Below are 24,674 nucleotides of genomic sequence, written 5' to 3'. Positions count from 1 at the left end.
AACAAGATGCAGGAATATGAGCAAGGATTTAAAAGAAAGGAAGATTTGGCATTGTTTGAAAAACTTTGTGTCGATGGTTTAATATACATACACTTCTCTCTAGCTATTGTTCGCATGTGAGTTATTATCACAAGTGCCAATGGTGGATCAAACAATATTTTGCGGACCCCCAAGGTACCACTGTGCACCTCCTGAGTGTTGTGGACCACCGGTTGAAGATCCTTGCAATATTCTAATATAGTATCATTATATTATTTTGTGTAATGCATGGGGTTCTGTGTAGTATATTATGGACAGAAGAATGAATTTCTATGCAGAATGATTTGAATTGAGGAATCACACTGAAATTCCTCAGGGCAATACATTTAAAGACTCTTCCAAAGACGGCACACTGAAGTCTGAAGCAAACCTGAGCAAATGAGACAAAATGCACATCTGCCATACCTTAACTATCTTGAGAACAACAAGAGTTATGTGGATGCACCAAGACCTGTCCTCGTCTATATTGTAAATCAGAAATGCCCTAAATGTTAATGTTATCACTTGACTGGCCAATTGCTGAGGGACTACTCTTCTATGAAACCAATGGAAATCCATTGATGTTCAATTTAACCAACTCTCTACACTTTAAATTATATACTAATCATGAGGCATGTTTCCGGCTCACCAGCTCACATGAAGCTTAATTCATGAACATTTGAAATGGACTCGATCCAAATACACAGCCGTGTGTAGGTTTATAGAAAAAAAGAAAAATGGACAAATGCATCCTATGCAAATGATAACCCTGACAAATATGTTTTTCAAAACATGTAATGTATTATCCATGCTTTAAAACCTATTAATTAACCATTATGATTTTTAATCAGGTATTTTCATGTTTTGTAATTATCACATTGAATATTCATGAAAGTATATCATATTTACTATCGCTGAATTTCATTTTGCATGTCTCGAATGCTAATGAAGGGTATTTTCTAATATTCCTTAGCATAATTATGACATTAAAGTTAATAATTAAACATTGCCTTATTCTGAGTGTGAAACAGAAATCTACACACACAAAGTCCATAAATTAATTATATTGACAGGAGGACACTTTGACCACAGGCCCTCTGAAAAGTCGCCTCTGATTGGCTTAGAGCCTCTTCGGGGTGTGACCAAACAGAAAGGGTTAAAAGGACCAGCCTGGACAGCCGCTCTAGGCTCTTCTCTGCTCAATGACTTGCACACACTTGACTGGGAGTCACGAGTCTCCCTTGAGGGAGTCAATGCATTGAAGCCCTGCCTGAGCACTGAACTATCCGGCATCCACAATCTTAAACAGTCCGAAATATCAACGGAAATATCAACACAAACAGAACTTTCTACTGACTCAGACAAAGAACCAAAGCAACGAAACGCATGTACACCACTAGACTTTTGCGAGAAAGTGCTGGTGTTTTATTTAAATACTTTGGGTAACCCGATTGCAAATTGAGGTATATTAAATGAACTATCGATGGTTCAGGGCATGGTCTATAGACTCCATAATTTTAATTTTCTCTGTTACAGATGATTTCCATTCACCATTCATGTTACAGCTCACTCATCAACCTGTTTTTATATTTGTCTATGTGTTAGTTTTGTTTGATGTTGTAGATTAGCAATAAAGTCTTGTTGGTGTTCAAAGTTAATTTGACTGTGGTATATTTTGATTAAAAAAATCTCATCATTTGATTCTTAATATCTACGTTTCGTGCTCAAACATCATTTCAACATATTTGTGATATTATTTTCAATGGCCACGATAATAGTATTACTCTAAAGAGTTTACAGATGCATCATATTATCTCAGCGTGGCCGAGTAATTAGACGTATACCTTCTTGAGCTAAAATTCCTTACATATAAATTGTGAGCAGACACAACAAGCTTGTTGTATTATATATTTGTGGCAGGGCGGAGGGTGGGGCCGGGTCGTGATCATACACACCCGGTCCCGTATTAGGCTAATCAAGCCTCTGAGGTTTAAAGGCAGACTGCAGGGTGTCGTGCGGGAGAGAGAGATCGTTAGCGGACATGTCCATCATGTGTGTGTTTGTCTTCTTTTAAGTTTACTATTAAGCTATTATTTATATTGAAAAGCCGGTTCTCGCCTCCTCCTTTCCATTGATACTTTTACAATATTTAATAGTGGAGAATTTGTATTCAGATTTCTAATCTGATCATTTGTCATTTATCCTTCATATAATGGTTGAATGTGGCCAGCATTCTTAAACTAATTATTTTATATAATTCCCCACACATTATTGGTGATGAATGCTGGCAGTTGTAAAAATACCCTGCCACAAAGCTGCTAATTTCAACTAATTTCACTACATCTAATATAGAGTTATCAGTCCATGGTATAATGTTTGAGCTGCTTTTGAGTGACCATCAAGCAAAGATGACAGCATCCAGGTTGTGCACATCTGGGGCTGTATGCACCATCTGAGCAACTGCCATTGAGATGAATAAGAATACTTATAGATAGCGCTCTCCATTTATCAGACATTCTGCTGTCCAAATTCTGTATTTTTTAAATTCAGAAATAATTATATTTTTTAAATGAACCTGTGCTGAAATTATGCTTTAAGTGTAATTTGTACTTTGTAATTTTCAGCTTCATTCACTTATCTCAATTCAGCTTATGTTTAATGCTAAATGGGGAAAAATCAAATATTAGACCACTGGGTCCAATACTGGGTATTGAATGTGCAAACAAGAAATAATCCACTATGATTTCCTCTTAGGTCTCAGGATTTTAATAGATTTAAAATAAGGTAAGAATTATTGGTTTGACCTCACGTTGTAGCTGTAGTTATGTTATTTTGGGTGCAGAGAGGATTAGATCACTAATTAGAGAGACTTAACCACTAATGTCCATCAAAGGCACAGTTCAACCAAACCAAAAGTGAATAAGAAATGTCACTATTTACTCATCCCCGTGTTGTTGCTTGTTTTGTGGAACACAAGACGGGAGATTTATGAAGACATTTTGCACAGTTTTTGTACAGTTTATAGTGACAATGCCTGTCAATCTCCAAATAAATAAATAAATATATCTGAAAGTCTTATTTTCTGCCGAAGATCTGAAATTACACTTGCACCCTTGCTAAGATATAAAAATAGCATGCCAAGACGTTGCATCGTATTTGACATCATGGACACCATATACCATTGGTGTTGTATCCCATTCGAAAAACAGCACCAGAGTGATGTTTAAATATGGACTAAGGGTGATGTTTCGGTGGTGCAGGATAAAATTCGCTGGAGTGAAGTGTTGCATTTACAGCTGCAGGGAAGCACAAGATTATCAGTTAATGAAGACTTCAATTTCAGCCTGTTCTGTTAAATTTCACCCAAATCTATTGAATTTATATGACTATAAAAGACCAGGGATTATTTATTATTATATGTAAATATAATGTATATTGTTGGATTGACAGTAAAAACAACATGTTACCACAGAATACTCATGTTACCACAGAAGACAAGGAACACCAGCAGTGACAGTTCACTGACACTCTCCTTCAATTCTTTTTCAGATTTCTAGTCACGCAAGCAGTTCAGAGGTCTAAATATTATCTGCTAAAATGATAATGCTGTTGAAAATGCCATTTTTCAAACAAATTACTTTACCCACGTCTTTGAAGAAGCTAGGATTAAAGCTCCTGATCTCTGGGGTTGATATGACAGTCTGTCTGGTCTAATCATATGCCCCATAAAGTAGGGCAGAGGACTTCAAACTATTCTACAGCTTTCATACTGGTTCAAAATCCACTGTTATGCTGTCAGTCACTGATGGAGATACAGAATCTACCCTAAGTTTGCACATCCACTTCATACTCTGTAAACCCTTCTTACAACAGGCAATGTTGAACCAGCATGGGAATTTATATTTGAGGATTCAAATTCAAGTTTGTTTTTTGTATTTTATGTATTTTGTATCTCATATAAATTGGTCCATTTGAAAGAATATTTAATCAGAATGAGCGAAATGTTGAGCTTTATTTGACTTATCTACAAATTAAGCTGTTGATTTTAATATTCCAATGTTTAACTCCAAAAACAAGATGCAACACATGATTTCTGCTCATATTTTACCATATTCAGCAGATTGCTTTGAGCATTTCAGCGGGTAGTACAGTGTTGTGGTAAGAGGGACACAATGTCTTGTTCCGTCCGTCAAGGAACGGAGGTTACGACAGTAACCAAGACGTTCCCTATCTGTCACGCACTCGACATTGTGTCAATGTAGTGACACTAGGGGTCCCTATACAAAACACGACAACTAGCTGAACTGTGTTACGTGGACTGCCGATGCAGGTGCAAGCAAGCTGCTGCGTGCGTAATAGCAGGTGCTCCTGTCTGTGCACGTAGCCTCTCCCAGCGCCCCAAAAAGACATCATGTAGAGACATCAAGCATCTGCAGGGTGAGCAGTACTGCCAGCATCTCTAGGCAGTTGATATGCCAAGAGCAGAAGAAACAGAAGAGGAAGTCTTCCTTGGGTAGGAACATTTTGAACTGAAATTGGCCGCACCTCAAAGATGTCCTGAGCCAATCAGGAATTGATTTACAATCCTTTGTGTGAAGGATCCTTTTAACTTCCCCTCAAAATACTGCATGTTTAATCATTAACTTTTATATCTTGAAAACTGTACAAGAGACATGACATTCGTTGTTATCAACATTCTCTACTTAAACAAGCAAGCATTTACATACTAAATATGACACTATTTCATGAATATTATGTGTAAGTAACAAAACATGAAAATCCTTGGGTGACAAATTATACTGGTTAATTAATTGGTTTTACAACATGGATAATACATTACAAATTATGATAAACCTGATTGTTGGGGTTTAATATCAGTTGAATATTTACCATTCTTAGTAGAATGTGATGAATCATACAAGATTAAAGACTATAAACATCGATTTGTCAGTTATAAGTGATTACCAATCTCTACACATTTTAAAAGGTACATCAGCTATAATCATTCATTTGTCAGTTATACAACTGATCACAGGTCATAGAGTCATTTTCAGAATTATCTTGCAAGGCTAAGAATTGTGTACTTTGTGGGTTTAAAAACATTATGTACATTTTAGAGGGTTAACTCAGTGAAGTACAACGTTCATGGATTCCTTTTAGCTGCTGTTTGCAGAATAATGAGGATCTCATGAGGATCGTATGACCACTGATCGTCAAGAATAAAGAGTCATAGAATTGGCATTGTTTTGTTCATTGTAATTCAGGAGGATCCATGCTGTCTCTGCTGAACTAAGAGAGGATGTCTTTGGAATGTGCAGAAGGGGAGAGGAGGTGTCCCGAGGGAGAAACAGATGTCACTGTTTTAGGTCCATGTTGATGTTGGGCCTTGGGACTGTCTTCACAAGTCTCCGTTTCCTGATATGGCCACGGATTTATGCATTTAATGTCACAAGGTGTTACTTGGCCATTTGGTCCCAACGAGGGTTTAAGTTTGTAGAACAAAGAAGGATCTTCTTTATTGGTCAGCTCTGTCATTAAAAGCCCTAGTTTGAGATTAACCAGGCATAGGAGAGTTGGACTCCTTCAGCAATTTTGGTGCTATGATTTCGTTTTTATAAATCTCTCTAATGGCTTGGTGGTGGAACTATCTGATCTCTGGAGCGTGTTGTGTTCATTTGATGGCTTTGTTCGTGGATAATCCTACTTAAATAAATTAATGTAGATCTTACCACATTTTAACATTTTAGTTAGTGTAGTTCAATGGTAAGTGGTTTTTGGATATGTGTTTACCAAACTGTGAAGTTTATCTGTAATTTTTAAATGAATGTAATATGTATCTGACAAAACTTTTTTTCTCTCTCTCTGGCTCTAAATGCATTTTTTTATGAAATGCTTACCTATTGGTTTATTTTTTAATTATCTTTAAAACAGAGAAAATAACAAAAATGAACAAAGAGAAGTTAAAATAGTGTAGAATGGAGAAAACATTTAAATGCTGTCATGGTAATATGTTTTGTTCGTGTTCTGATTCATGTTCTTTTGGTCATGTATTTTATTTTAAAGTTTAGTTTAGTTCACTTCCTTTCTGTTTCTTGTCTTGTGTCTAGTCATGTGATTTTCCTTCTCCTGTCATGTGACCCTAATGTTTCATATGTTTTTGGTCTTTGGTTTATTAGTCTTGTCTTCCCATTGGTTTATGTTCATTAGTCTTGTTATCTTGTTTAGCAGTTCTGTTAATTCATTGGCAATCTTTTTTCTCCCCTTTTTCCCCCAATTTGGAATGGCCAAATCCCAATGCGCTCTATGTCCTTGTGGTGGCATAGTGACTCGCCTCAATCCAGGTGGTGGCTGATGAATCTCAGTTGCCTCCGTGTCTGAGACAGGCAGTCCGTGCATCTTATCACGTGGCTTGTTGAGCATGTTACCATGGAGACATAGTGTGTGTGGAGGCTTCACGCTATTCTCTGCGTCATCCATGCACAACTCACAACGTGCCCCACCGAGAGTGAGAACCACATTATAGTAACCACAAGGAGCTTCAGTTCAGTGGCTTTATTATCCACAATGTGGAAATTTGTCTTTGGCTCCACCATACTCAATAAAAACACCAACACATCACATAAAAGAGCATAAAAACATAAATATAATCTGGAATATTCAAATATGTATTTATAAACTTGAATACTCATTGGATTCAATCATTATAAGGTAGTATGTATTTGCGTAATGAGGGAGGGTGTGGTGAAAGTGACTAACACCTTATATCAAGGTGTGTATAATTATTAGGCAGCTTCATCACCTCAGGTAAAATGGGCCAAAAAAGAGATTTAACTGACACTGAAAAGTCAAATATTGGAAAATGCCTTTCAGACGGATGCAACACTCTTGAAATAGCTAAACTATTGAGGCGTGACCACCGGACATCAAACGTTTTGTTGTGAATAATCAATTGGGGTGCAAGAAAATGCATGGAGAAGAAAAGGTGCAAATTAACTGGAAAGTTTCAAGCTCTTCACATATCAGATTGTTCTATTACAATGTACATGTTAGTTGGCTGTTTTGCACTTCTCATTTCTTAGTTGTCTGTATTAATATATAGTTTTCTAAACCACATTTTGTGAGGGACTGAAGAAAATACACAGAACCTTATTTTGTGGTGAGACACCAGTGAAGCCTTGTTCAAGGGCTGCCAAAATGCAGTGACCAAAGTCTATGAGTAAGTTACATAATAGCATGAAACGTTATATTGTGTAAATCAAACCTAATTCATTGTATGTTGTGTTTTGAAAGGTCATTTATCTCCCACTATGGCCTGGGTGGATATATCAGCCTGTGTAAAAAAGGGGAAAATATGAAACAAAAGTATAAGGTAAATATTTAAATGTGTAATGATTTTATTAGTGCATTTCACTTTAAAATCACTATTCAGTATATTGTTCAGTATATTGTTCTTTGTAATATTTCATACTTATTTTAATTGTTTGTTGTTGTTTTTTTTTTTTTTTTCATTTGTATTAAATTCAATGTCCTTTAAGTATCATGCTGCTTTTTAATGTTGTTATCATTTGCCTATGCAGTGTCCTAAAACAGAAATCTGCACAGAGTGGGGTGAGACCATTGCTGCTACCTGGAAGTGGTACAGTTTGATTGATGAGGCAATTGGGGGCAGGGCATCTACATTGCCTCATCCTCCCAGGATGCAGCAGTGGTGTTACCTCCCTCTGTGGAGACTCAGGAAAACGGTGACACCATGGTCACGTCAAAAGGGAGGATAGAGGCCAGAACCAATTTATGCAAGGTTCTCAGGGAGATGCAAGAGAGGGATGAGAGGCTAGGAGGCTAGAGGGAGGGAGGAGAGAAGAGCACAAGAGTGAAGAGGGAAGAGCAGAGAGAAAGAGACAAGGGAAAGAGAGGAGAAACAGGGAGATGGCTGCATAGAAGAAGCATTTTGGCCATCCTTGAAAAATTCATTAACAAATAAGTGTCAATTATTGTATTTGTAAAAAAAATTAGTTTGTGTATGATAAGTGAATAAGCAAACATTTTTAAGTTATTGCTATTTAATGTGTGATTAAGATCCATTAAAGAAAATGTGTTTAAGGATAATCAGTGATGGTGTCCTTTAATTGTATGTAAAGTTCAGATTTACATTACATTTTACATCTATCTGTAGCATTTTACAAATACATGGGACATATTCAAAGAACACAACATATGTAAAAATAATTCAAATGATTAAATATGAATATTATTAAATAATACAAAATAATATTATACATTTCAAAATAATATAATTAACAATATTGAATCACTAAAACATTACAATTATCTATAATTATGTTAATTACAAATATTATGTGGGGAATCATTTAAAAAGCAGTCGTCAATTACTGCAATCCAAAGTACAGGTGGTCCAGCAGTGCTGCTGCATAATGACACTCAGCTGCCATTCTCTCATTTTCCTCTGCTCCACATACAGCATCAGCCGCCTGAACCAAAGGTTCATCCTCATCTGTAATGTCTATCTCTTCTGTGTCCATGATGTTTCTATTTGTTAGGCATATGTTATGCATTACTGTGCAACAGGCCACAACTTCAGGGGCATAAGATGGGTGAACCTCCAGGGCTTTAAGTACACAAAATGCCCTCTCCACAGCACTGTGTGCTTTTTACAGGTGGTGGTTAAAAGACCAATGAACTGGAGAGTTTAGAGGGTGCCTGTACAGTGTCATTGATTTGATTGGCTGGGAGAGACAGGAGTATCCACCATCACCCACTATACACCAGCCTTGCGGGGATAGAGACTTTGGTAGTAGACAGGGCTGTGTTTTAAAACTCTGGCATCATGGACAGATACAGTGTAACCAATGAACTCATCCAGATATGTTCCTGTGTGATTGCAGATGGACTGAAACTTTTTCTATTTAAATGACAAAGGCCATCTGCTGCTGGTAGCTTCATGTGGACATGGCATCCATTAATGCTGCCCACCACCTTTTTAAAAGCAGCAGATCCAGCCAGCCTGGCAAAACCACTGCCAAATCCTGGAAGGTCATCAGCAGAGGCAAGCGTGATGACCTGGCACATGATGGCAACAATTCTTCTGCTGACATTATGGATGGCCCTGTGGAGCGGGGGATGTTGAAGGCCCTGGCAACAACACAATATGATGTGTTCTTATTTGCCAGCCAAATAAGAAACATAAGTGTCTCCAACACAGGTCACACTCTATAACCAGGGCTGACATAAGACTGTGGAATGCCCGCTTCGACAGGCAGAAATCTGTGCAGAGGTCACTGACACCATCAAAATATTTGGTCAGAAAAGGTTTGTCCTTCTTTAAGTTAATAACAAATAATGTAATAAATGTATAAATATATATATATATATATATATACTATGCCCTCCCCCCAGAAAGGAGGGGGGATGTACGTCAGGCCGGGGAGGAAAGGAAAGGAGTTTGAGACAGTGAGGCCTGAAGGGAGGAGTGTGACAGGGAGGAGGTTGTTGATGATGCTGCACACCCAGCCCTTAATCAGGCTAATCAAGCACTCAAGAGTGATAAAGGTGACCGGAGGTGGCAAACATGGCCGTAAGTACCATTAAGGACACCGAGGTCATGTCCTCTGTATTTTTTTCTTGAAGTGTCGTTTCATTGTGAAGTGAAAATAGCCGACGAGACAATTATCCTTGCGTCAACGGACCGTAACGTGACACGTACTTGCAGATACCGCTGTCATGTCAAAACGAAAGTAGTCGGCAGTAGCGGAGTGTTTCCTAAACCAGTTAAAGAACGCAACACAGTGTCTCACACAGCTCACATAAACTCCATTACCCACAGATCCATTGTTCAAAATAAACTTGATGGCATGTTAATTTCTGCCTGTGATTTTCATTCAAATGACCGAAAATGAAAAGGCTGCAACAAACTAAATTATTGTTTGGAAAGCCAGCAGAAGATGAGCAGACAAAGAGAAGGAGGGAATGTGAGAAAGTTAATGGTTATGCAGCAAATAGCCTACAATATGAGATGCAAAAGGGCTACCAATGAGATTCAAACCTATATCCTACTGAAATGCTGAAATCCAGTGGAGTTGCAGCTAGCTAATCTGCACTGACAATTAAGCTAAATATTATTGATAATTAATGTGTTGTGAAGTGATGGATATTATCCTTTTAATAAGCATGGCCCAAACATAACCTATTGTTGAATGATATTATGGTCAGTTATTGGTCAGTTATTTAGACTTGTTTATGATTAAATGTAGTGGGGAAAATGCCTGTAAGTAGAGATGTGTTAATTATGTGTGTGAGTGCAGGTAGGATGGATGGAGAGATGGGCTGAGAAGGTAGGACGGAATGGAGTCAAGGGAACAGGTTTTGGGGTGGTTGGAGTGGAGGAGTTTAGAGACCTCAGTGTAAGTCAGAGGAGAGAACATGGAGACAGAAGAGCTGCATACAGGAGGCGGATGTTTGACAGGGTGTGGTGCTGAGTATGTATTGCTGATGGCTGTAACCTTATTAGTAAAAATGTGGCGAAGACATCTACTGTGTCTTCTAGTGATGTGTCAGGCGGTGGAGGGGGAGGACAGACAAGTGTGTTGAATGTTCTAAACAAGCTTTGAGTGTCTGTGGTGGTGTTGATCCTGTTCTGGTACAAGGAGGTTTTTGCAGATTTAACATTTTCTGAAGAAGTTGCCAGCAGAGACTGATACTTACCCAGATCTGCTGAATCTTTAGATTTCTGCCATCTCCTCTCAGCCACCCTGAGGTCAGTGCAATGTTCATGAAGGAAATCAGAGAGTCAGGGGCTGAGTGGTGTTATACGTGGTGGCCTAGAGGAGAGAGGACAAATGCTGTCTAGACAAGTTGTTAAAGCAGATCTTTGTGCGTCTTTGTTATCCAGGGTGGAAAATACATTTTGTGTGGGAAGAGAGGTAGAGACAGCAGTGGAAAGGTGCAAGGGTGAAAGAGAATGGAGGTTATGTTGAAAGGAAACCCAGGGCGGAGACTTTTTTAATATAGATGTGAGAGTCGTGTTGAATTTAAAAAAGTAGTGATTAAAGACATGTAAAGGAATAACAAGAATATTTGAGTTGGTACAATTATGTGGAAAAATTAGGTCCAGCTGGTTGTCCCAGCGTTGCTGTAGTGCTTTGTCTATCGAAGTCAAACGAGGCCAGAAGAGCTTGAAGTTCAGTGGTCTGTTTTTTTTTTTGGTGTATATTGAAATCTCCAAGAACCACAAGTGGCCTACCATCTTCTAGGAAGGAGGACAGCAGGACATCCAACTCCTCGAGAAAGTTTGCCAGCTGACCTGGAGGGCGATAGATGTAAACAACATGGAATTTTGTGGTTTGCATTGTAGCAATAACATGGAATTCAAAAGAGGTATTGTTACATAGAGAAGAGTGTGGTGGAAATGTCCAGTTGTTTTGAATGAGCAAACCTGTTCCCCCACCCCTACCGGTGAGTTGAGGGGTGTGAGAGAAGGAGAAGTTGTTTGAGAGAGCAGCATGTGTTGCTGTATCCTCTGGAAGTATCCATGTTTCTATCAGTGCAAATATGCTGAGACTGGACTGTGTGGTGAAGGCTGGAATGAAGGCAGCTTTGTTCACAGCTTACTGGCTCTTGCAGAGTCCCACTGAGAATAGAGCAGAGCAGGTGATGAAGTGCAAAGTGGCCGTATGTTGTGTTGTGTTGTGTCTTGCATCTATTTCGTGTAAACTGTCTGTAACAGATAACAGGGATGTGCTTGAGGGCATATGTTATGCGTGAATTAGACATATTAGAATGTAGAAGGAAAATATAGGAGAAAAAATACAATTAAAAGATCCTAAAGTGCTATTGTGAGTGGCACCTTTTCCTTGCTGTGTGGTCTCACTGGTCTATACACAAGTAAGTCTTCACACGAGGAGGGCGTTACATGAGGGCTACCACTTTCGCTACCCCTTACAGATTCACTTCAATTATAAACATGCTGCTAACGAGCCATTAATTGAAAAAAGCTGGACATGCCTTAATGCTGCTTAGCACAACAAAGACAGTCAGGTGGACAACTGAAACTAAGGGTCACGCAAGATGACAAGCGTGACTTCAGTACACCGCAAACAAAAAAATACTAAACTTTAGCAATAAATAATACTCTAAAACATAGACACACTAAAAACAATGATAGTTTTACAAACACTAGACAAACAACTCTAAATCTTGCAGTGAATTACCCTGGGACAAGACAAAACAATGTAGCACACACACTCAAACACGTTTAAGCGACGTGTGTTCAACATAGTACACAAACAGCACAAGTCTAGCAATGAATACTACTCTACAATTAAGTAAAACAATTAATTAAACAAACTTACACATAACTGTAGACTCCAGTAGATAGATTGCTTCTCTTGGTCTTAAGTCAAGTCTTATTAAAGTCAAGGTCAAGTCAAGTCTTAGTCAAGTCTTGTTCAATTCATAGTAAAGTCTTAGTCAGGTCTAAGTCATAAGTCAAGTCAAGTATTAGTCAATTTTACGTCAAATCTTAGTCAAGTCAAGTCACTTTCTTTCTTCTCTGGAACACAAAATGGGAATTTTTGTGAAATGACATATAAACATATTAAAAGTAGTCCAAATTACTTTATTCAAAGTCTTCAGAAGCACTGTGATGAAATTTAAGTTGCAATTTACTGAAAATCTTCCCCTCTATCGTAGCTCTCAAATAAAATATTGTGTCGTTGATGTCAAGACATTGGCATTTGGCACAAATGCACCTTTTTGTAGTCCATATGACCTTTGCAGTGCATTTCAGAGCTTCAGCAGAACAAGCATGTCCATTTCTGCAAGTTACTCCCCTCTTTGACTCATTTTGTTCTGTAGAATGACAGTCCTTTTAAAGAGATTAATATATATGAAAAAGTGCTCAGATTAGAAAAAAGTCATATTTTATACCTCTCAAAGCAAAGTAGAAAGATTCTTTGATTTCAGCCTTTGAAATCAATACTTAAGCCATATTTATCCAACTCCATAGACTTGAAGTGAGATCTGACCAGCCTCTCGCACATAGTGAAGCTCAAAATGACTGTACAGAAGACTGTAAATAAAAAACATTTAAATTGAATTTGTGGGTAAACTATTCCTTTGAAAGTAACTGGTTTCTTAACAGTAATTTTTGGTAACCCTGAAATTTTTTTCTAAGATTTATTAGCCTTATAACCACTGCAGAAGTGTTATTTATACGTCCTTTAAAAAAAAATAATAACTTGACTGTTAAAGTAGTCCTTGTGTGTTAAAGACAGCCTGAAGCATTTTGAGTGAGGTAATTTCATACACATCAGAGTCATGTAATCCCATCACAGATTTTTATTGAGTTTGAGTCAGAAGTCTTTTCCTGGCAGACCTCTGTCTCAGACAGGCAGAGTCCATTTCTCCAAAGCATATTAGGCAATCTTGACATGCTGAGGACTGAGGGAATGAGAATGCTATATCATCAAACATGGCCTTAAACTCATATTGAAAATCTAATCTTGTTTATCAGACAGACACAGCAATTATATTGGAAAAAGCTTTGTGCCACAATACATTGTTGCACAGTATGAATCTTTCACCATTGGTTCTGATTGAAATGTTTGACAATGAGATATTAGAATGTCTAAATAATCACATTATTTGGGAGAGCAGTCATCATTTTAGACATATTGATAAATGCGCCTCAATGAAAATTATATCATGGACTAATCAAATTGATTTTTGTAGAAGCGCCGTTGTCAGATACCTCCATTCCCCTTTGTGATGGTTTGCTGGAGAATCATTTGGTAAACAAATCTCTCGGCTACAGATGGTTATGAATCCAAAACGAACGCCAGAGTGTCTCTTATGACTCTGTAAACACATGCGACTATATGAGAACTGGGTAGAATACTGTAGATGTACACTCTACACTCTAAATAAATAAATAATAATAAGTTCACTGATCTTAAGTAAATTGAGGAAACCTTTCCATGCAATTAAATGAACTTTTTCCAACAAAAAAGAATTGGTTTGAACAGACTTGTTCTAGTTGTACAATTTTTAATTCATTTTGTCAGATAAGAGTTTGCCATATTAACTTAATACAATTTTGTCATCATCATTATTGCTTACTTACTAATTACACAATTTTAGCACTCCTTTTAACTGTAAAGTTTTATCTTCAATGCCCGTGCTTTGGCAGACATTTTTTTGAGGTCATGGTCCATAATCAGTTTCTGGAGCACTTAAAAAATGTAATGGAGCTCAGGTCACTAAGTTTCAAGGCATAAATCAGTCCAAGTATCATGGCTGCATTCAGCGCCACATTATCTAGACGAGAGACAACTTCCACACCTTCCAGCACAATGCTAACATCTTCAGGATTATCAGTAACATCTGCACCTTCATGCCTTATTACGTAGATGCCCAAAACAGTATTTCAATAGCCATCACGGCGCTATCAGAATTGACATCCTTCAAGGAAAAAAAACATTTGTAAATACAATTAGATGAAAACTAAGGCTTGCAGAAACCTTGTTGTTACTATGTGCAACTTTTCTATACTGTCAATATAAACTGAATTCTAACTGGCTTCTTTCTGTTTTAAAATAGTCGAGAGTTGCTTGTTGATTTAGTCATCACTCTAAATAATTACGTGGGAACAATTATGGCAAAAGTTCAACTTATGTATTTCAAAGAGGAAAATATTAAGGGAATAGTTCACCCAAAAATAAAAAATGATCATAATATACTCAACATCATTTAGTTTCAAACTAGGGGTTTAACTAAAACCATATGGTTTACCGCCCACAGTTTATTAAGCATTTGCACTGTGGTTCATCTTAAGTCTAACAATGCATTTGGAGCTAAATGAAGAGGAGAAGAGAAGAAGAGTAGCCACAAATAGAGAAGTCCCTGCGTCATTCAAATCTTCATAGAGACCAAGATATATTTAATTAAAACATTTTATGGAATCTAGTCTAAAGCACAATTGGTTAGTGTAATTTTGCACTTTTATCCTTACATTGTGTGAATTTTTATTGAATACAAATAACGTCATAAGTATGTTCTATTAAACAGTTTTTTTAATTTTATTTTTTAACAATACTTGTTCCTAATCTTTACAGAACATTACCCAAAAGCTCGCTTGCTGTTAGGTGTTTGTCTTAGTTATTTTACACTCTAAAAAATATTAAAGGACTAGAGCGCAACAGTCCCCGCCCATTTTTTCAGTCGTCTTTTTTCCCATTAATTTTTATTTAATTTTTACCCTACAATTATTTTTCTAAATCTGAATGCTCTTATTTGTATTATTAATATTTTTATGAAATACAGAAGGAGAGTTTTTGAAGAACCCTCTCGCAGCTTATAAAATACTTTTATAGTTTGTTTATATATATATATATATATATATATATATATATATATATATATTATACTTTATAAGTTTATAGTGACCACTGATAATCTTCCCTTCTGCTGAAGCTCTCAAATCTAATTTGTGTTTGTGATCGGATTCAAAACTTTGAAGAGCCATGGAAGGTTGAAGTAAATAACGATTTTTCATTTTTCTAAAATAAATAGTGAACTATTCCAAGATTTGGCCAATGAAATAAATGTCTTCACAGGTTTCATATCTAATAATTAACACTTTTTTAAAACCTTTGTCTGTGTCAAATTACCCCTATATGAACACCCCTCAACTATAGGGACACTTGTTAACATTTGCAGCAACAAACATTGAATATGCCACCTCCTCTTGTTTTTTAAGCTCTTGTCTCTGATGAATGTGTGCATATTTGAATATTACCCTAATGAAAGACACAATCAATGGTAAAACATCCATTGCCAAACTCTCATGCAGGGTGAACATATGGAAGTTTGCGGTGTTATCATAACAGCTAATGTGGATGTTATAGCAAAAGAGACTGCAGTCTGAACACATTGGCCACATATAACTTGCAGTTTGAACAGTCAGATTAAAAAATATATATTCTTGCAGTGTGAAAAAGGTTTACGTTTTTAGATTATGTGAAAACATAATCTATGTGGCTTTTTTAAGTATTTACAGCTTTAGAAACATAAATTATTTATGAATCTATTATAAATATATTTGTATAAATATATACATTTTTACAATTTATAGACAAATTGGAGAGGTAGAATGGTAAGAGTGGTATTCTCTCTCTCCCACATCATAATAAATAGAGCAAACAAATTATATTTAAACAACAATCAATGTATTATGACTGCATAATATAATTTAGCAGGGTAAAGTTTAATTTAAGCTCAATATTCATTAAATATTCCCCTATGGTTCATAAGGGATCCTCTGAAAATTCTGTCTGAATATATATATATATAATTTTAATGTTGGCAAATCAGTATCAAAATCGTTACTATGTGGCTCCTGTGGAAATGCAGTTGAATCGCAAATTCATGGACATTTATAATTTGATAGTGACTCCAATTAATGAACTAGTACTTGTTGCAATGAAGCCTGATACATTAATCCATACAAACTACATATGGGTGCTTTCTTTAGAGTTGCCACCCCTCATAGTCTGCATGCTACCCCCTTGCCACCCCATAAAAAAATATCTAGATCCACCCCTGCACCTGAGCCCAACTGAGTAGGTTGCTCTTATTTGGCAAGCATTCATTATAAAATATTTTTTTTTATGTATACATCTGTCCATCTGAACATAACAAACAAACGTCCACTTTAAGAACACCATTTATCAATCAAATACTTAAAGCGCAGTGCACAAATCACAAGCAAGAGTCACACGTGCTCGATAATAGAGAATTGAGCTTAATATTAGCAACCGCATTCACTAATAATAAGAGGCACACACCAAGTCCACTCAGTACGGAATGCGCAGACACAATAATGATAAGAGAAAAAAAATACATTAAATGCATCTTATCGGTCACATATAATTACGATGCATGCAACTTTTTTAAGCTCATAGTAATTGATATAGATACATGCATTTAAAAATTCACATTACACTGGACCATTTAAAATTAACTAGTGAATTTAAAAATGTGCTTAGAAAATCTTAAAAGGAAATGGTAACCATTTCCAAAACCTGTACATGCTGATTATAGCCTACAGCTTACATTCCAACCTTAAATGTTGATGTAACCTTACATTCATTTTACCCAAGAATTTTACTGCATTAATCTTTCTAAATAACAGCATGGCAACAAACAAGTTTGTGGGTAAAACCAGAATGTTGGTGTGTATTGACAAATTGAAACATATGTGAAGTTTATTTATATATTTTATAATTACAAATTTTTCTCAAATTTGGTGGATTTGGTCTTTAAAAAATAGCATGTCTGCAAATGATGTTTGATATGTGTTCAGCGGACATTTAAGGTATAACACAGTTACCCCCGTACAAGCACACCCGGCCCCACCCTTGATTATGTTTTAGATGCTGTCACTATGTTAGGTGTAACCCAGATTAGATTTAGCTATACCTGAAAAATATAATACAAAATCTAATAATTGCATTTTCAACAAAAATAATTAAAAAGATGTAATAATAAGATGCATAACTATTCTATTTCCTTGGAAACCTCTCATTTGTTAGGATTGAACTGATTGTTTTACACTCACACTTATGTAAAATTACAGTGGACACTGCTGAGGACATTCATGGGAGCAAAAGGCCTTTTTAAATATTGAGTACAAATATTATCACAAAAGACTAACAAAACCAACATGGATTAATAAACAGAATAATAATATATTAATATTAATAAACTAATATACAGAAATAAAACTAAATACTTAAAATATATACATAACATATACGAACAAAGCTAAGTCAAGTAAACTTAAACCAAACTCAGGGAACTAAAATCTCAGACTCTGAGAATAAAAGAAACAAAACCACAGACACATAACGGGATTAAAATGGTTTATTTGATTTGATTTGATTTAATTTTCCATCCAAATCTTATATTTTGTGTTCCCATTGTTAAAAACAAACCTAAAACAAGTTGGTACATTCTATTTGACTGCCTGTTTATCATTTATTTTTCCTCAGTGCTGCTCTCCTGGATCTGGATACTGGTCCATTCCTTGGTGCTCTTATGCCTCCTACTACATGACTTTCAAAGAAGTCGGATCGTGGTACCGTTCATATAAAGCATCTGTCAGTCTTGTCATGGAAGTCATAGCGTTTTCAAATTACACGAAGAATCGGTGACAGGGGTGAACACATTACAAAAGATTTCACTATTAACGAATCCCCGACGACTCTGCCTGGACTCCAAATTACGTTTCACAACAGAGTACATGCGAGAAGTGATACAAGATATGAAAACAAATGCACAATCATACGTTATGCATTTTGGAATATGATGTGTATGTTTTTAATTGCCTAAAGGCATCATATATTATTGGGTACAATATGAAAAAGTACCTCCTACAGAAAAATCTACCTATTTGCTTAACTGACTGTCCAAGAGAATTGGCAATTTCTCTCCAACTCTTCTCTTTCTCCACCCGGCTGTGATACAGTTCAGAGGAAACATCAAATAGGTACTGGTGCTTCTGCCAAAGTTCCACTAATTTTCCCTCTATTTCTTCGGTATAATGAGACTTTCTTGATACCGCAGCCATGTTAGTTGATGTTCTGTTGCAGGTACATCAGCAATCCTCCCACTGAAACTTCCCGTGCCCCGTTTCTTGCTCTCTCATTGGCTGTAGGTCAACACTGCAGTTGTATTCAGTCAAAACATATTTCACATCGCGTGATTTGGAATCGCAGACAGGTCCAGATATTTAAAATCCTAGATATCTCACTGACATTGGCGACGTGTCAGTGCTTCTCTCATATCGCGTCTTTGATAATTCATACATTGCGATCGTCGTTCACGGGAGCAAGGTCTGATTTGCCTACAATTTCGGGCTTTTGTCGGCGATCTCCACAAAATTGTTGGCGAGCGAAAATCGGGCTTAAAATCGTGTAGTGTAAACTCAGCATTAGTGTTCTCAGTTTCACCTAAGAAACTGTCTAGAGTATGTGCTAGAGTATCTGATATTTTGTGAATTTAAAACCTAAAAAAAAAAATTCACAGACTTAACATAGCATCAACTCTATCAAACATGGATATAGTTGAAATTGAGAATGTAAAAGTTGAAAACTTAGTGATGATTAGCAGATTAACTGACACAGAACTAGATGAAGAATGAAGATTTCTTAAATAAGCATGGTCATGTAAATAAACACATATGTATAGATGATCCAAAGTTGCCTTACCATAGGGATGTCATTGTAGAGTACATAATCTGTTCTGCCCTAGTAACTCTCAAACCCCTACTGCCTTATGCTTTTAGAAGTCCACACAATGTCCCTTACCACATCAGGCTTCAGTCAAGTGTCTATCAGTCAGCAAATATTTTGTAGAACTGCAAAAGATAGCAAAGCTCAGTGGAAGAACATTCAACGACCTCTTGAAAGTACAGCTCCTCCCAAACGTTGCATCAACTGTTGGCAACCTGGCAAGTGCATGCATTTCTGAATTACCCCCAGAGACTGATTCTCACACACCTGACATTCCTCCTTCACTCAAGCCAACTGAACCTGCATAATGAAGACAAAGCCCAGATACAGCCTGCTCAGTGATCATAGGAAAACAATCATCAACCTTTTAGGTAACTGATGTTAATCCACCTGAAGTCTAACAAATAGCCGTGGGGCACATTGTGAGAAATGAGCGAACTTCACATATTCAGACTAAGAGTGTTCTCTGGTAAAAGTCCTCGTCCAAGTAGTGAAGCTGACTACGACACCTTGCGAAACATTGTAGAGCTAATTCTTCAAGACCCTTCCCTTTCTGACTTGCATTGGTCTAGGAAGATTCTAGACAGTCTACCGCCACCAGCATTAGAAGTTGTCAAGCAATTGTTTCTAAAAACTCTCCCGACCGCCTATCTGTACATATTGGACTTCAATACTGTGGAAGATGGTGATGACTTCTTTGCTAAATTCTGAATACACTACAGGATGCCAGTGAAAAGCCTTCACTGTATTTGCAACGCTTGCACACTACTCTTATCAAAGTAATAAAGAGAGGTGGTATTTCTGCTGACGAAGCCGACCGACAACTTCTGAAACTATTCTGTCGAGGTTGCTGTAACAACACACTAATTACAAACCTTCAGTTGCAACACGAGAAACAATCCACCATCATTATTCCTGCAGCTACGCAGCAAGGAAAACAAATACTTTGCCAAAGAAAGTTGCATGAGACAGCACCTGGGTATGAAAGACATAAAACTGGTTTGTATGTTATAACCACTAGCTCCTTTGACCTAGGGGAAAATATGATGAGGTTGCCAAATTGAAAAGACAAGTCGTAAAGCTCCAAAGTCAACTTGCTAAACAAAAGACAAAACAGACAGGATGAGATGTGGTTCCATCAAGCAATGTCACAGAGCTCCAGAGTCAGGTAACAAAGCTTAAAGTCCAAATGTATCCAAAGCCAATAGGCAATCTGAGTGAACCAAGGCAAACCCACTTAAAGTCTACACCAGAAAACGATCTAATTGCTGCTTAAAAGTCACATGACTATAGTTAGCATGGTTCAGAAGACTCTGGTACTTTAATCAAGATCCAGCCCTTGTAGCGAGACGTACAAGGCTATTACCTGTCGAAATAGTCTAAAAGAAAATCTGTGAACATTAAGAGTTTAAGTTTCTCCCAGCAAATGTCATTCTGATGGCCTACCTAAAGGGCTAATTGGATCTAAGTGAACTGCTCAAGTGTGCATTGAGGGAAAGTCTTATCCTTGTTTACTAGACACAGGATCTCAAGTGATGACAATCTCCCAGTCCTTCTATACTAGACACAGGATCTCAAGTGATGACAATCTCCCAGTCTGTCTATGAGCTAAATTTACCTGAATTAAGCATCACCTCTCAGGGTAACCTGTTGTAAATTGAGGTGGCCAGTAGTCAAACAGTTGTCAAGCAGTACATTATCTGGGGTATATCGAGGTAAAGGTAATTTCCCTAAATAATTTTTTGGATCCGATGTTGAGATGTCAACACTCGCTTTGGTTATCCAAAGACCATCCGCACTGCATAGCCAAAAGTGCTATTAGGTACAAATACCTTGGATCTTGCATTTGAAAAGTACCTTGAAACCAACAATTCCATCTATCAAACAGTTCCTTTCAGCTACAGAGCAGTGATAAAGACTATTGAACACAGACACCATCAATAACTGTACAGTATTATAGGAGTTGTCAGACTGCCCGATGCTAACCCCGCTGTCATTCCTGCTGTCCAAAATCTCGCTCTCGAAGGAGTAGTGAGTGTAAAATGGAAAATAGCTGTGATGGAACCCCCTTCATATTCACCCATTTCTGGAGGACTGTTAGTTTCTAGTTTCTTACTAAACCTACCTGAAAACCCACCATGTGCTAATGAACAAGACCGAGCATGTGATGTCAAATACGGATGTCAAGCCTGATGGCTCATCAAGTGCACAAGTTAAATCTGCTGAAGAGCTCTGCTTTGATTTCAGTGATTCCCATTTGCCAGAGGAATGGAAGAGAAGAATTACTCTGAAATTACATTCCATGTCTGAAGTCTTTGCTTCACACAATCTTAATGTCAGACAGACTGACAAAGTCAAACACAGTATCTGATTACAGAATGAAACTCCTTTCAAGAACAGGGCAAAATCCATACATCCCAACGATTTCAAAGCTGTCCATCGAGATCTGGAGGAATAGCTTAAAGCCAGCATTATTTTCTTCACCTATTGTGGTGGTAAGGAAGAAGAATGATGATTTAAGACATGAAGTTGAAAATGCAGACCATTAAATCAATGTTGCATATGCATTGCCCAATTTGGAAGAAACCTTTACAGTACTTAGAGGTTAAAAGTGGTTCTCAGTGCTCAACTTCAAATCAGGATATTACAAAATTGAACTGGTAGAAAAATACAAACACAAGACTACCTTTGTATGCCGGTTGGGTTTTGGGAGTTCTATAAAATGCCCCAGGGTATTACAAACGCTCCCAGCACATTCCAAAGGCTAATGGAGAAATGCATGTGGGACATCAACCGTACGGATGTTCTTGTATTTCTAGATGACCTGTTTGTATTTTTGGATTCACTGGAAGAGTATGAAACGTGCCTTCTTCGTGTCCTAAATCATCTCAAAGATAATCTGTCATGTGACTTTTATGTTTCGAAACCGGACGCGTCGTAAAATGACGCCAAGGGGTCCTGCCCCTAGCGTCCGTATGTGACGAGTTGGGGTGTGAGAATGTGTTGGTTTATTTGTCATTCTTTTTATTTGCAAGATATTCTTTGTCTGCAGAAATCTGCAGTTTTGATTGGGTGGACCAGCCGCCAATATGGGTGCCACTCTGGCCCTTAGGTGGCCTCGCACCTGTTACATTTACAGCAGCACGTATAATCCACATTAACTAGAACTGAAACTGGAGCTGGCCAAGATGGTCCAAAGATGTGAAACTAATGCTGAACTTCTACCTTATCTCCAGATGTTGTTGGATCATTATTCGTTTGGCATTCGGTTTCTCCTATCCACGCTCTCTGGTGCCAACATTTTTACAAAGGTATCATTACTTGGCACAGTTAGGTTACAGACTATATGACTATATCATACTATATCATTGAGTAAAACATTTTACTCAAACGATCAATGCTTGTTGTTGCTGGAGAATAATGCTTCAAAATGATCCGAAGCGATTGTAAGGGACTATTTGAGAACTTCACCTACTGCACTAAAACATCGAAGGTGTCCAAGTTTTCCTTCATTAATTAAAGTGTAAGTTATACCTACAATTTACAATCTTTAGAATGGGTAAATGTCTTTTTAATAAGTGTTAAAGACAGAACATGCAAAGGCAGTTGCATTGAACACTTGGCCACCAGTGATGTTTTAGCACAGTGTGTGGACTTTTCAGACGATCTCTTTTTTACCATAAGATAATATTTAATAAATATTGAACTTTAATTAAAAGTTACCCCACTAAATATTATTATGTTTTGCATCTTGGGTTTTCATATTTTCTGGTGTACATTCTAGATTTTAAAAAGTCAAATGACAGTAATTAAGAGAAATGACTGGCTTAAATGATTGTTAGTTCACATACTGATGTAAGTGCAGCAGTCAGTGTAAAAATAAGTTCAGGGGTGCGTGTTCCATACAAAGAAGTAACTTACTGCTAAACCACCTTAGTACAATGCATTGTTGGAGAAATAAACTAGATGTCTTGACTGTTTCCCAAAACAGTTCAACAATATAGAGCTGTCATAATGACATTACAAAGGGGGCAGAGTAATAATTTCTGCAAAGACTGAATGGATATTACAGCATGTTTAGATTGACATCAGAAAGCTGTCTATTGCGAGAAAGCTGCTTAAGACACGAAGCACCATCCGTGTTTGTTTCGTATTTGCAGACAATAGATGTTATAAGTTTTATTGATATTTGGCTTTTTATCATTAGACAAGACAGTTAATAATTACAGGGAACTGTTGAAAAGAGAGAGAGAGAGAGAGAGAGAGAGAATGAAACATGAGGTTTGTGTATTAATTCTGTTCAAATTGTATATCTGCATATTGATGTTTGTCTATTTATCATTAGACAGTTGAGAGTTGTACAGATGATTCTCGGCTATTCGGCTGAATGGAAAAAATGTATCAGCCGATGGTCGACGATATCGGTCGACAACCAGTTGACACAGCAAACAAAAAAATATGCTTATAATCACAGGTGGAGAGCTGCAGTTTTAACCACACAATTTGTTACACTGTTTGAGAATTTTCTTCGGAACTTTGGTTTTGGAAACAAAATATTTGGAGACAAAACACATTCACATATTCATACAGCCCTACTTTCTATTGTATGTAATACCTCTTTAAAGTGTAAGACTTTTTGTCCAGACCTTTTTCCAGCCAAGCATTTTTAGATTACCTGTAAAATCATCTCATCATCAAAGTCAGGAGGGCATTGATAACACAGCCAGTTGCTGGAACAGGTTCTGGCAATATCATTTCACCTTTCCATTTTCACCTAAATACAGTAATTTATTTGCAATTTAGTAACAATTTCTGGGATGGATGGAACAGAACACAGCTTCCATTTTTCCAATTTTGGGGCGTTTTGGCAACCCTACAAGGAGAGATTACTTTAGTCTTCCCTTCAGAAAGGGTTTGGGAACTCTTTCTTCGACCCTTCTCTTCAGCGCCATTTTAACGCAATAGTTTCACTTGAGGTTAATGTATCAGATATATGGACTCAGTTGTCCCAAAATGCCTACCTTCTCATTTTCAATTTGTAGCCAAATATCATAATGATGCTAAATAATTAATACTGGCATTGCTTTTCATTTTAATGAGCGTACATGTAATTAAATATCTTCTGCTAACCTCAATCAAAAGATGGATGAGGATGATCGCATGTGTTACGATCCCTTGTTGCCTGCCCTGTGTTCTCTGTCTCACTAGTCACGTTTATGTCACGTTTCCTTGTTGTCTGCTCCGTGTTTTCCATTTCACCCGTCACCGATCCCGTTCCATGTCACGTTTTCCCTGTTGTCCGCCCTGAGTCTCACTGTCCGTGTGTGAAACTGCACTTCCCACAATTCC

The sequence above is a fragment of the Xyrauchen texanus genome, chromosome 28 (genome assembly GCF_025860055.1).
Source record: "Xyrauchen texanus isolate HMW12.3.18 chromosome 28, RBS_HiC_50CHRs, whole genome shotgun sequence".
Taxonomy (NCBI): domain Eukaryota; kingdom Metazoa; phylum Chordata; class Actinopteri; order Cypriniformes; family Catostomidae; genus Xyrauchen; species Xyrauchen texanus.
This window is presented reverse-complemented; position numbering follows the sequence as displayed.